A 15,379-nucleotide genomic window follows, 5' to 3' on the forward strand; every position below is an offset into this window, starting at 1 on the left:
GGGTGAGGCAAGCTACCTTTGGTAGAGAGCAATTCCCAGAAAGGAATTCAGTTTTGAGACATCAGCAACAAACATTTTTGACACCTGGGGGAAGGAGCATTTCAGTGCTAAAAAGACAACCTGAACTATACACCATAGTATATTTTATAGTAAGCCTGTGTTTATAGCTCTCAGGGATAAGAGTTTGAATCATCCCATCAAGTAATCAGTCTAAACCAGCAGAGCTGACAGCCAAGCATGGCATTAATCTAGAATATTTGGAGGAGGAAGGGGTTAGTGAATGTCAGCTGTGACCTTGAGATCAGCTGCACCAGTGGAGGCTACAGTGTGGGCCAGTGACCCTTCTCTCGGAAGTTTCTCCAGGAATAAGACCAATCAGAATTCTGAAGGTGTTCATAGCTAAACTTACTATGTGAAGCAAATGGATATGACCCAATAAGGAGTACAGTGTAGTCGATTTTGTCTGGATCTCTTTTTGGGGGCCAAACCACTTATTCTTCAGAATTTGGATTATTAGCTACTAACAGTTCATGGTTGTATCCCTTGCTGGGAATTGCCTGCCTTCCACCATGGGATCTACTTTGCCCAAGACTATGCTCTTTTTCAGGGGGTGGCCCTCAGGCAATGCTTGGCTGATATGCGGATGTAAAGATTTGTCCCCTTGGCTTGACTTGAGATATAGAGATCTAGGTTCCCCTCACCTGATTTGTTTTAATTCTCTGTAGGATCAGCTGAGTCCTTAGTTGCAGCCATATTTCAGGTAGCTTCTCTTTCTCTTTCTCTTACAGAGTACTGAAGAGTTTAGGTAAAATGTCATGATATCTGTAATTTACTGTTAAAAATCTAGAACATAATAGGCAAAGTAAATGTGTCAAAATGTTAAACTATTAAATCCAGGTAATAGGTACATAGATGTTCATATATATCATATACATAAGTACATAGATAGATACATATTGGTATTCATTACACTATGCTGTCTATTTTTCTAGATGTTTGAACTTTTTTATTACAAAATTTTAAAATAAATTTATAATACAATAAAATTAGTAAAATTTAAAATAAATCAACCTTGCCATGTAAAAGAGTATAAAATTGTACATATGAGATAATGAATAAAGTATAATGGAAGGCATATAGAAAGTGCTCAATAAATACTATATAATACTATCCTACAACTGGCAATTCTCTATTCCAGAGTAAGAATGCATGTGTTAGCTTAGAATAAATATTGTGCTCCTCTGAAATTAGTTTCACTTCACACTCATCTTTTTAGAGTAATGAAGGGCAAATCAATGTTGCTTGTCAAACAAACGCTATTAGCATGAATTCAGCAAATGTTAATGCTATTGCAACTTAATCATAAATGATCAATAAGTGAGGTAGATACTTATAATAACATCCCAGCTGTGAATTTCCTGACATTTCGTAGACATCCACTAACCAATAGATGCTTATTGAGGGATTGGTAGGTCAGCAAATTTCTTGATTTTCTGTGCTGCAGAGAATGTTTCTGTCCAGAGAGATATGCATTCAGGAGGTTAGCATGCATTTAGTATATGAATAGTTTACAAACATCAAGTTGCATATCTTCTTCCACCCCATTAGGCTACTTGACAATTCTTTATTCTATGAGCTACGAATTGCTTTCACAATCAATTAGAACATGGAAACCATGTGGCACGACTGTCATTTCAAAGATGAGAAAACTAAAACTCATTGAAATCAAAGAGTTATTCAGACTAGAACTCTCAGTTTTGAGTTCTGTGTCCTGATATGTATAATACATATAAAGGATGCTTTTTAAAAAAACTTTAGATGGGACTTCAACATAACAGATTACTTTATACTGTGTTCTCAAATAATTTTGGTTCCAGCAAATTCACATTTGTTAATTGTTTACCATGTGACAAGCAATTAGGATACTAACACAAAAGTTCGTTTCTTGCCTTCAGCAAGCTCACGGTCCAGTGGGGAAATTAAATGAACAACGGTAAACAAGTTAACTGAGAACTGTGGAAACATCATACAGAGAGGAATGAATTATGCCAGGGTTGACATTTGGTAGACGTAAAGAGAATAGATTTGATCTGGGTCAATAAGTATGTATTCACTGGATAAAGTAGGAGTGACAAGAGATAGCAATGAGCAATAACACAAAAATGTAAAATGTAAAAGGTGAAGCATGTGGTATGGTTTTTGTGTGCAGTAGAAAAGTGGGATATCAGGAGGTGTTGCTAGGAAGTGTTCAACTATGGCTGCATGTTAAAAAAAAATCACCAGGCACCTTTCAAAAAATACTGTTCAGGCCCACTTCCAAACCAAATTACGCCTGGATGTCTGAGGGCTGCTTCAGGCATGAGTATTTGACAAGTTCCCAGGTGATTCTTGTGTGCAAGACTGAATGAATACCAGTGAATTAGGTGAGCTTACTATGAAAGGAAAAGGCTTTGGATAAAGTTATCTGGATCATGCTTATCTGATCAAGGCTCAGATCCTGAATATTAAATGACTTTATTTCTGAACAAGTAGTCTCACTCTAAAGACAGTAATTTTATTTGATGACTCAAGAACGTAGCTTTTGCTGCGACTATTCATTTTAGTTGTTTAAAAACTTTCTAATTCTCGGTAATAAAGTAAACATCGGAATCAAGATAAGAAACCCAACATAAAATCAAAAGACTCTATTTCCCTAAATCTAACTTGTACTCAAATATCTGATGACACTGGTATTAAAGAAAGCCTAATGTAGAAGCTTCCCTGGTTTTATCAAATATGAAATAATTTTTTATCCCTCTTCTTATTGTCTCTCTTCTACTCATCTTTGTAATTAAATCTCTTAAAAAACCACTGTCATTACATGTTGCTCCCTGTTCAAAACTCTCCAATAGGTCTCCATGGCTCATTGCAGTGAATTCGTGGTCATTTTTTAATCTCCTCTTCCATCTCACTCTTCTTTGAGGATCACTGTTGTGTCAGCTCCTGTTATTGAGATGAATGTGGCACTTTGCCCAGGTGTATTAGGTTAGAGAATAAAATACAAATTCCTTACACTAACTGCAACCACTCCTGACCCCACAACTTCCTGTTTAGCTTTATTAAGCTCTAATATAGAAACATTACTGCATACAGTGTTATTTACATACTTTTTACATCACTACCTAAAATTTCTTTCTTTACCTTGTTTCTCTGGCTTAAAAAGCCCCATTGCTTTTGGCCTCTTCCTTTTTTAGCAATTAAATTTTTGTTTTCTTGAAATATGGCTCATGTTATTCTTTCTATCTCAATTTACCTGAATAGATGAATAGCATCTTCAGGGATCAGGGCTGTATTTCATTATCATGTGCATTATTCATAGCATCGGAAGTAATGGGTACACAGAGGCAGTATAGGATGAACACAAGAGCTTTGGGCTTAGAATCTAATGGACATTGATTTAAATCTGGTTAAGAATCTGACAGACCTTGGGTTATTTAAGTACCAAAGACTAAAAGAAAAACTGCTAGATCTTTTTTAAGAAATTACACTTTGAGTCTATGAATTTGTCAACAAGGAAACATACAGCAGAAATTCACTTATTGACTGGGTAGAAAAAAAAAATCAAGAAATTTTAAGTGCTAGAAATGAGGAGTTAATGGTGGCTATACTAGTTAATCATTGAAGACTAGCATTGTGGATAGAAAAGAATGCGTCCACGGGTCCAGCACGATTGGTTGGAATAATTCCCATTGTTTACTGGCTAGAACAGTATCTTTGGTTAGGTCCAGTAAGGGTCTAGAGTACTGGGATCATTCAAAGTTTAAGTCTTCTATCTGCTTCAGCTGTTTAGAGTCATTTATGAAACACAACAATGAATTTTGATTTCTCCTAGGAAAGTGCTACTTTAAGTGAAAATTGTGCTTTATAAAAAATTGTTTTAAATTTTTAAATAGTTATTATTTATGCATTGTTTAACATAGAGTAAACACTTAATAAAATTATATGTGACATTTTTAATGAGTAATATTTGTTCTTTGATTAATTTTTGGATTGGTCCCAAAAGACATGTCCTTGTTTTTTTATTATCTTTGAAGAGAATTTGGAGAACAAAGAGAACTAAATATATTCATTTTTGTATTATTAAGTAAGGGGCTACGTGGCTGAATTGTGCTTCTCCCAAGTTTATGTTTAAGTCCTAACCCCAATACTGCAGAATGATTATATTTGGAGATAACACCTTAAAAGAAGTACTTAAGGTAAAATGAGGTTCCATAGGGAGGTGAGAGGAACTAATCCAATATGACTAGTGTCTTTATAAAAAGAGGAGATGATTAGGACACAGACTTACACAGATGAAGGACCATGTGAAGACATCAGAAGAAAATATCTATCTATAAGCCAGGGAGAGAGACCTCAGAAGAAACAAACCTTATTGACACCTTAATTTTGGAATTCCAGCCTCCAGAGTTGTGAGAAAATAAATATCTATTGTTTAAGCCTCCCAGGCTGTAGTACTTTGTTACAGCATCCCTAGCAAACAAGTACAGATTTTGAGCCTGGGAAGTAGGATGCTACTGTAGCAAATACCTAAAAATGTGAAAGTGGCTTGGAACTGAGTAATGGGTAGGGGCTAGGAGGGTTTGTGGTGCATGTTAGAAAAAATCTAGATTGCCTTGAAAAGACTATCTGTAGAAACATAAATATTAAATGTGCTTCTGGTAAGATCTCAGACAGAAATGAAGAGTGTTACTGGGAACTAAAGGAAAGGTGATCCTTGTTACAATGTGGCAAAGACCTTGGCTAAGTTAGTTGTTTTCTAATATTTCATGGAAAGTAGAACCTATAGGTGATGAACGTTGTTATTCAGCCAAGATTTCTAAGCAAAGTATTGAAGCCATGGCTTGCTTTCTCCTTGCTGCTTATATGATAATGTATGTAATGTATTTTGAAAAAGTTCAGCAGGAAATTTATCGTATGTATAATTAATTTTTATTTGTATGTGGGTTTTTATGTCTTTTACTTATATATGAAATTTAAATATGTGAAACATATATCTATATGTGTGTTTGTGTATGTGGGTATATATGATACAAATATGGCAAAATCTTGACAACTATTTGATTTGGGTAGTGGGTATATGGGTGATTGTATCATTCTTTCTGCTTTTAAATATATTTAAAGTTTTTAGAAATAAAACATTTGAAATTCAACAGGTTATGTAAGTTAGGTGGAACAAGATTAAAGAGGGCTTTGAAAACCCCTCAGAAGAGCATGGAATCGGGGTGGTAATAAACAGAGAACTAAAGTTCAACATGGTTCAAATCCTCCCCACTTCCAATAGGTTTTTATTTGTATTTCCCTAATATGTGTGTGTGCGTGTGTGTGTGTGTGTGTGTGCATGTGTGTGTGTGTTAGACTGTTATAAACTGGGGATGCTTCTACCTGTAGCTCTTAGATGAAAGTGATGTTTTTCTTTTTTCCCAGTAGATTATAAACAACTTGAGTATAGCAACAGTATTTCTTGTTCCTTTTGTCACTCTTTATAGCACCTACACATGTAGATACTGCAATGATTGTAAGTCACCAAGAGACTCATGAAAATTGCAAGAGAGAGGTGATAGATTATAAAATATGCTATAATTCTTCACTCTGACCTTTATCCTTGCTTCTTTGCAATATGACTTTACAGGACTTCTCAGCAAGATGCAGAATCTATTTCTTAATCCTTTGCATCTGGGCTATACTTGCTTTGACCATAAAATGTGGCAGAAATGATGCTGTACCAGTTCTGAGCCTATTCTTCAAGAGGCCATGCACTCTTCATTTTCTCAGAAACTTCCCAGCCACCATGTGAACTGACACAGGTTAGCCTGCTGTGTATTAAGATACTTGCTCTATTGTCCCCAATACCTCAAGAAATAAGTAGCCAACCTTCAGAAGCAGAGCTTCCTGCTGACAAAAGGCTGACCACAGATGCAATTACTGAACTAAGCTGAGAGCAGAATTGCTGATTTACAGCATTTTGAGCTGAATAAATATTTGTTTTGGTAAGCCACTTTGTTCGGGGTGGTATTTTGCATAAAGAAAGATAAGTGATATAAAGGATGAAGGGAAAGAATAAGGAAAAGAAGCAAAAGGAGGCAGGAAGAGAGAAGAGAGGGGCTGAACATATGGATAATTTTTTTTTATGGAAGCTCTGAATCCTATATTTTATTTAATTAGGGTTGCTGTTGCATTGGTAGTATTCCGCAAAGTCACAAAGTTATGTTGCATTTTCTTCTATTTTATCAAACTTGAGGCTTGAAATATTCATACAGATAAAAGAACTCATTATAATTCAGGAGAAATGTCTTCATTTGCCATTAGTTCATATGTACAGAAGCAGCATCTGTCTTCTAGCAATGGGTAGCTACTTAGTCTTGCCTAGCAATTTTCCCCTTGATTAAACACACATATAAGAACATTATTACTTTCCTGTGTCTATTAGGATACCGGTGCTTTACTTTTTTAAGGCTGTTGATAGAGTTTGAGTGAGGTGATTTTTTTTTTTTTCAGACATTTACCAGATTCCTGAAGCCACAGGAATTCTAGACTCCCATCTTGGAGCTTCTAATTTCTTCCTCTCCTCCCATCATATACTCCCTCTGGGTATTAAAAAAAAAAAAAAAATTAGGAAATGCCTGAAGGATATTATCCAGTGAAGAATACTGACAAAGACCTTAAAAAATAATGATAAGTATCAAAGTTTAGATCAAAGATATTTATCTGACTCACCATCAAAATGTTAGTGCTCTGTCTTGATACTATGTGAGGACCTCGAAGAATATCTGTGGACAGAGGAAATTATGGAATCAAGTAGAAGAGGTAAAATTAGCGAAATATCAAACCCAAGAATTACTCAATTGCTTACCCCCCACTAAAGGTTTTATAAAACCGAAGGAAGCCTGGGGGAACTAAGAGGATGTGCAAGGCAGCCATGCTTATGTTGTCAGAGAATAGACCAGAGAAAAATAGAGGAAACGTGGGGTGGAGACATCTGATCTGCTTTTGCTTCTGTAATTTTGGGTTTCGCCACCTTTCTTTTGCATCTTGGTCTTTTTAGTCAGTGGACTGCTCTGGCAGATCAAAATAAAACTATTAACACCAATAAATTTAATTCTACTTATCGGTATCCTCGGACCTGCCAAGCAGTCAAGCAGTGGTAGGCGGGGCACTTCTGTGGCCCTCCAGGCCTCTCGTACCCCTCAGTAAGTGGGGCTGGAAGAGATCCACAGTTCCCAACACACTTGCACAAGAGAATTGTGCTAGATATTAAAAAAAAAAAAAGTAGACATCTCTGAGGATTGGCACCTGATAATCCAGATTTAGAAAACTACCCTGGTTAATTTTCTCACAACCATCCAGATGCTGGTTTCCGACCAGATTTTTGGAAATCACCAGACAAGATGAAACGAAGGTCAAGATTCTATGATAGGGTATTTGTAGAGCTTTTGGTAGAATAAATCGATTTCTATAGAATTGGAAATACGCATTATAAATGTACCATTTGAGCGAGGCTCTAAAGCAGAGAATAGAAATATAAATGCATACAGAATGAAGTAGGCAAGTGGAAAGTGTAAAAACCTGGGGAGTAATGCCGTCTCTAGAAGTCATAGCCTGTTACTGCCATCTGGGAATGAGGGTGTGGTTTGATTTTTTTTCAAATACATCCAGAAAACCAGATATTTTAAAGTGAGTTTTCTTAATTTTAAAATGTTAACAACTTATTTTTAAAAACTTAAAACACTCTCCTTCTTGGGCCAAATTGGATGTTGCCCTGGGCTGGAGCATGACTGCTTTATAAGCTATCTTAGGGTATCTGCAGAGTGACATTGTCTTAGTATACTCCCATCTAGTAATAAATATTCTGAATTATTCCAAGTATGAAAAGATCCTAAGCATGACAAGGAAATTACTCCATATTGAATGGTGACTGATTTCTACCAAATATAATTCTTTCACCTTTGTGTAAATTAGTGCAATATGGTCTCACTCTAAAAACAGACTGATACAGGGCTCAGCAACACCCCTCTCCCCACACATACACTCAAACACACACCCATATTTCTCTTTCAGTATCTTTCTGAGTTTAATGTAAAAAGGTGTTTGTTTTTTGCAAGAGGAAGGCACATTATACAGAGATACTGCATATAATTAGGTCAAGGAGCAGCGACAACCATTCTCAGTGTCTCCTGAGCTGTGGCTTTTCAGTCCCTGCGGAGAACTGTGTTAAAAAGGCAAGATAAAACAGTTCTTTCCTTGAAAATCTTGTGAGTCTCCGAGCCCAAAGAGTCCTCAGAAAATCAACACAGAGCCAGGGAGATGGGCATTCTCTCTCTTTATCCTCAGATTTTCACATGGTCCCAGCATCTGAAGGACTCAAAGACAATATAGTTTCATTTGGCACTTCTAAGATTGTTGTAGCTCTTAGTGGGTTGACATCAGGGATTCGGCATCTTATGCATGATCACACTGGCAGTGACAACGACCTACTTGGAGACATTTTCACAGCAGCCACTATACACAAGAAGACCAGAGTTGACATAAGTCAACTTGTTCCTATGTAGCAATGAAACCACCCAGCGAACAACCAGAAAATTGATCCCTGCCCACCATATACTGGTCAACACCACCATCTGTGGCCCTAGTGAATCCATTATTTACCCGAATAACCTAAGCCACTTTGGCCATTCAGAGTTGCTAGTTTCTTTTTGGTGAATACTGGTTACCTCCAATGGTTAGTGATGGTTGGAACCAACTGTTCCCTTTCGATGTCATTACCAGATATTGTGCTTTCAAAAAAGCAAAAACTATACCTAATTCTGCCACAAGCACCAATATTTATTAGTGGGAAGGCATCAAAACATGCAAATATTGGGGGCTTGCACATTTGGTGAAGTTCCCATTCTCCATCCTTTCTACTTTGTCCTCTCTAGCCACACCACAATCCCCTTGCATTAAAGGCTCATCTTGCCACAACAAATATTCTGATGCCAGAAACAGCTATGTTTCCACTTTGATTAAAGCAAAGAATTCTCTGTAAGTGGGGAACTCAGGGATAAGAGGGGTGTTAGATCTAGGGTACTACTCAAAAACTATTAGCCTGCTGGAATTGTCAGTGTATTAATCATGCAAGGATAGATTTTTCCATACAAATGTTTCTAGCTGACATATATTGACACTATTCATTTCTCCACGACATAATTTAATATTCTTTATATTAATTAATAAATCCTCTGGCACTGAATCAGACTGCGACATGAGGAGTCCTTTCTATAGGCCCCTCTGGAGAATGTGAACCATAGAACAAGGTTTTCAGATTCTGACCAACTACCTCTGAAATATTCTGAAGTGTAAATTACTGAGTAGCATACTTCACATGTTATGTGACCATCCCTACAGTACAGACTAATGTTAATTTAGGTATGTGCCCATACCTCACACTGTCAAATGAAGCACTTTAAATAAATTTTAGAAAATTGAATAATATGCCACAGAACATTGTTTTTGGCCAAGGAACTCACTTTTCAGTGGACTCACTTTACAGAGAAAGAATACAAGCCCATGGGATTCATTGATTTTACCACCTAATCCATCATCTAGGAGCAGCTGGGTCTCTAAAACAGTAGAATGGCTCATTAAGACACAGTGTTAACTAGGAGGAAACACCAAACAAGATAGAGTGTGGTGAATAGATTTGGTATTCACTCTACACCAGCAGCCAGCAGTGGAGCTCTTTCTTAGTTTTGCACACAAAATGACCCTCTCACAAAATTTCATCTGGTGTAATAGTAACATATCTCCTCGGATAATCAATATCACTTTTCTTGCCCAATATCCCAATATCACAGCCTCCTTTCTTTCTGTTTAATTAGAAGCTGGAGAAGCCCACATTAGCCAGGTTTATGTTACAGCTTCAGATTTAATGGCACCACATTTAGTGGCAGTACTACGCTCCCGAAACATTAAATCTTGAAACCATAGGAACTCAGGGTCTATCTTGCTGTTAGACAATGAAAAGAAAGATATATGGCAGTAATAACACTTTTTTTCCTGAATATTATTTGAGTCTCCTTTCACTGTTTGGGGAATTCCTCATATCATGACTTGATGAGAAGCAGAGTCTATTTTCCACTATAGAAGCTCAAGTACTCCCTTTTTAAGCCCCCTTTGCAGTTAGCACATGGGCACATGATTGCATAGCAAATAACGAGCACTCATTCTGGCATTGGGATTTTAAAAATTCGGTAAAGCAAAGAAGCAAGACAGGAGAGAACTTCTCTGAAAGTAGATGGCCAGTGAGTGCATCCAGTTTCCAAGAGCACCAACATCTGAAATGCCAGCAATAGCATTCAGTTGAGGGCATGACACTATGGTTGGATTGTTGTATAACAAATTACCACCATCTTAGCATCTTAGAATAACACAAAGATATTCTCTTGTAGCCATAATTCTGGGTGGGCTTGACTGATTTCTTCATTTTAGATTTCATAAGAAAGAAATCAAGGTGGTGGCCAGCCTGAGCTCTTATCTGAGGCTCTGGGAAAGAGTCCGTGTAGGAGAATGGCTCTTCCAAGGTACCTTGCTGACCTCGCTTGCATGTATTTACACAGGCCACACAGGCAAAGACTTGAACCACAGCTTATCTGAGCCTTGGAAGAATGCCTTGTGATCCTCCCAGAACAGAAGAAGATGAGCGGAGTGTAAGAAGCTCCCATGAGGCCACCTCCCCTGGGAACTATCTACGCTGTGAGGCTCTCATAAGACAGTTTCTCATCACCTCCCCAGTTATAATGCTTTCCTGTCCCTCTCCTCCCTCCCATTGTCAAAATAGAGCATTAGGACATGAAACTGCTTACCTGTAGTCTAGAATTGGCTCCTCAGCAATGAGATACAGTAAGTCCTCAATGTCATCTATAGGTTCTTGGAACTTCAGCAGAACAACGCATAATGAAACCAATTTCACCATAGGCTATTTGGTGAAAAAGTTAAGTTCCTGTGGCTTCTCATCAATATTATAACAAAGTGATGCCGAAGGAGGTGGCATTACTTGAGAAGCTGTAGTATTCCACAATTTGCATGCTAGTCATCTGACTCGTTTTGCTTAGGTGCATCATTTCTGGTGTGTGGGATGAAGACCATGTGAAGCCAGAGCCTTTGGCTAATCTTTCTTTTGCTATTTATGTAAGTCTTGCCTTGACTTGAGTATGTTCGATGATCCTCTTCCAAGCTCAGTCAGGCTCTCGGCAGAATTCAGTTCTTTGTAGTAGTAAGTTCAGCTCCCCGCGTTTTGGCTACTTGTCATCCAGGAACCTCTGTCAGCTCCTTAAGGCTGCCTGCACTTCTCATCATGTTGCTGCCTCCATCTTCAATTCAGCAAAGGTGCAGAGTCCTACACATACCTCAAATCTCTCTGATTTCTCCCTCTGCCACATCTCTTCTGTCTCCAGTCAGAAAAAGTTCTTTATTATAGGGCTTACTTGTTGTGCATACAAATAAATCTGTTTTTGCATTATAAAACATGTGTGTGTGTGTGTGTGTGTGTGTGTAAATAAAATCCTGGAAACAGTATTACTCCTCTAAGGCTTTATGACTCTGCCTTTACTAAAAGCTGACTCTCTCCAAAGGGACTCCATTTCTTTCGGGCTTTCTCAGATGGAAGCCGTTTATCTCCTCTTCTCAGTCCCTCATACTGCAGGGCCATGAGGTGTATGAGGGTTCCCCTTGTTCTTATTGCCTCTTCCACACGACTTCTTCTTCCTGTGATATCCCAGCTCCTCTGATAGGCCATTGGGATATACCAAAGGTACTACCCCTCCTCACTGCTGTAATCTACAGGTACATGGCTCTTTCTCATCCCATTGCTGAAGTGGTGATTCTTAAGGCCTCTGCTGAGATTCCATGTTTTATGACCACCCTTCAGGAATCATTCTTCCTTCTCCCTGTTTCTGCTCTAAATCACCATTCTGTTCATTTCCTTCATATCATTTATATTGTAAAACTTTTACTTTATTTATTTTTTCATTCATTTAGTATATAATTCTCATGCTGCAATAAGTCAGAGACCTTCCCTATTTCACAGTTGTACTCTTAGTACCTAGAATAGTATCTGACACTTTAAATAGAAATACCTATCTAAAATTGGGTTAAGATACCTCTGCACGTACTTCATAGTTATATGAAGTTCTACCTTGATATTTTACCTAAATAGCCAATTTTCCAGATATTATTCATGGAGTAATAGGTTTCTCTTCACTAAAATGCAATGTTTTCTCTATTACATATTACTTGCTTACATAAGGTCTATTTTGTAATTTTTCTACTCTGTCACTTGGATGCATATATCTGGTTGTTTTGCCAAAGTCAATCTTTATAATTACTATGAATTGATAAACTATGTAATAACCGATAGAGTAAGTGATTACTTTTCTCCTTTTAAGCTTTTCATAGGAAGTCTTTTGCAGATGAATATTAGAGTTCAGACTATTGGGGCACATTCAATGTATAATGAGAGTGAAATAAATCATAAAGGAAAAAAACTAAATTTGATTACATAAAATATGGACTTCTGTACATTGGAAAATATCAGAAACAAACTTGGGAAAAGTATTTGGACATTACATAGCAGTATTTGAGTAGGAGTCAGACAGATGCTGTGAGTCCTCATGACATCAGGTCATACCAACCCCGGGAGCCCCCACTGCTCTGTAAGGACCAGCCCTTACCTATTGACTAGCTGCCCAACTGCCATGGAATGCTCAGGATTGGTAGGGATGCTCGAATCAGCCTTTTATTTGGAAGGATATAGGAGCCAGTCTAAAAGAGAGAACATGAATTTTGAACACATTCAAATGTGTCCTTAGCTCTGACTGATGAACTGGAGAAAATTGAGGAGTATGTCTGGAAGAACGTGCCAAAGCCTAGAGATCAGTAGGAAGACTGGTGTGAAGAAAAGTGTGAAGCTGCCCTGGCCATTGCCTGCCAGAGCATCTCCTCTACCCTTGGATCCCCTATGCTGTCTGAGGAGGAGGCCAAGCCTGTGGTGTAATCAAGGAACCCAGCTATCTTGGTATAGAAAAATCCTTTCGAAGAGCTCGTTAAAAAACACAGAGGAAAGAACCTGCCATCCATCCTGAGAGAAAAACTCCTCTGTTGGCTGAGGAATATGAACGGCATTGGTCTGGTTATTAAGGACTCTGAGACAGAAGGAATAGTCATCTTGGTAAGGTAAGGATATATAATTTTTAAGTGAGCTCCTCACCTTCCTCAATCAACTTCCTAAATAATAATATAGTGAGGGGGGAGGGGCAGGAGTGCTTAATCAAGAAGGAGACTCTGAACATTAATATTTGTAGAATTACAGAAAATTTATAATCTCTGATAGGTGAGACCAGGACACCTGTGGGTTATAAATAAAACAGCCAAAAGGTTAATATTATCCTTAATATGTAAGATATTCTTAACACTGAAACAAAGAAAGGACTGCCCTTCCAATGGGGAAAAAAAAATGTCAAAGGATATCAACAGATAATTTACTAGTGAATGAAAGAAACCAGAACGTCATCCCAAAGTATGCCTCTTTGACATAAAAATTATTTTGAGCTGAAGGCAATTAAGAAACAGTAAAAGCAGAAAAAGCTCTCCCTTTTCTGCCATAGAACAGGATATAAATTCTCCTTTTACTGGAAACAGATTTGTATAAGCCGGGAGATGGCACCAGAGAGGACTCTGCAAACAAACCTTTGTTAAACTACCCTTGTCTTCCTGGCTGCTTCATTTGCTGCTCCTAGCACAAACCCCTTGTCTTGTCAATTGTTCACAAATATATTGTTTCCTTGTCTAAGGGTATAAAAACTTCCTGCTCTAGTCATTTCTTTGGGTCTTTATTCTCCTGTGAAATCTCCCATGAGCATGTAAAAATTCAATAAAATTTGTATGCTCTTCTCCTGTTCATCAGTCTTTGTCAGTTTAGATTTCAGACCCAGCCAGGGACCTTAAGACAGTTGAGGAAAACATTTTCCTGGCCTATGTGAAGAACTGTGACTTACAAATGCACATGTACACATATGCAATTTAAAAATTAAAGAAGAAATAAAATTAAAATGTTAAAATACATTAAATCATCGCCTGAACTAAAATTTTAAAAATGCTAAACCTGACAGTGTGGATGAAAGAGAGAAGATCCAGCAGCTTCAGTGGGAATAGAAATGACAGAAGCTTTCCACGAAGAGATTTGACAATAAATGTCGAACACTTAAAAATGGCCATGTTCTTTAACATAGTAATTTCACTTTTAGGACTCAATCAAAGGAAGTCACCAGAGATGAGGACAAATATTTACAAAGATACTTACTTTTATAATAAAAACAGTATTTTAATAATAAAAATATTGAAAACCTAAATATCTAGGAAATAGTTAAATAATTAAGATACTATAATAAATATTACAGAGTCGCTGAAACAATGTTTTAAAGTAATTTTAGTGACATGGAAAATATTCAATATGTAATATACAATAGAGGGAGAAATAAAAGATGTGAAATATATAGTATAATTATCTATAAGCCATAAAATCACCGAACTGTGGCTCGGGCATTATCCAGGCCACTGTGATCATTTTATGAGTGAAGAAATTAAGGTTCAAAAAAGAAGTAAAGGGTGAGAGAGAATAAATGACTTCCCCAAAGTCACAGAGTTAATTAAGAGCAGACCTGGGCTGGAATTCTAGTCCGTCATTTCCTCATTCATAGTTTCTGGAATTTGCTCACTTAAAATTCAAGCATTTTTAGGAGTTTCCAATCACTCACCTGTATCACCACATTTCTCTCTTTTCATTAACATTACCCTTATCGACCAGTTATGACTCTAGCTCAAACTGCCTCATCTCCAAATCCATATCCGACTGGGTAAAGGCAATTTTTTAAACTACTTTGTATCCTCTCTAAATTATTTTGTTCTTATCTGTAACATATTATTAACACATTAAAAAATATGCATTACAAAGGGAGATGTCCCTAAGCCTTCTCAAATCCACAAATTCGAAAATACCACTGTTCCATATCATTTCTTCCATAAAATCCCACAAAGCATAACTTAAAATTTTAAGTGAACTCCTTAGACAATAATTCTATAAATTGAGTGCTAAGATCTTCTACACTACTATTAAAATAAATTTTGGTGGAGGCAATTGCTGAAATAGTTTCAGATTGCTTACTCTTGTTTCTCTGTAGAGTCCCTCATAGTTCTGAGTTCAACTCACCATTTGACTTTTTAATATTATTTTCTGGCTTAGATATGCCTATCTTATCTCCTTTCCACTTAGCTTAGGTAGATATTTCCTTGTTCCTAACCCCATTGTTAG

The sequence above is a fragment of the Pteropus medius genome, unplaced genomic scaffold, assembly GCF_902729225.1.
Source record: "Pteropus medius unplaced genomic scaffold, Ma_sr-lr_union100, whole genome shotgun sequence".
NCBI classification, from domain to species: domain Eukaryota; kingdom Metazoa; phylum Chordata; class Mammalia; order Chiroptera; family Pteropodidae; genus Pteropus; species Pteropus medius.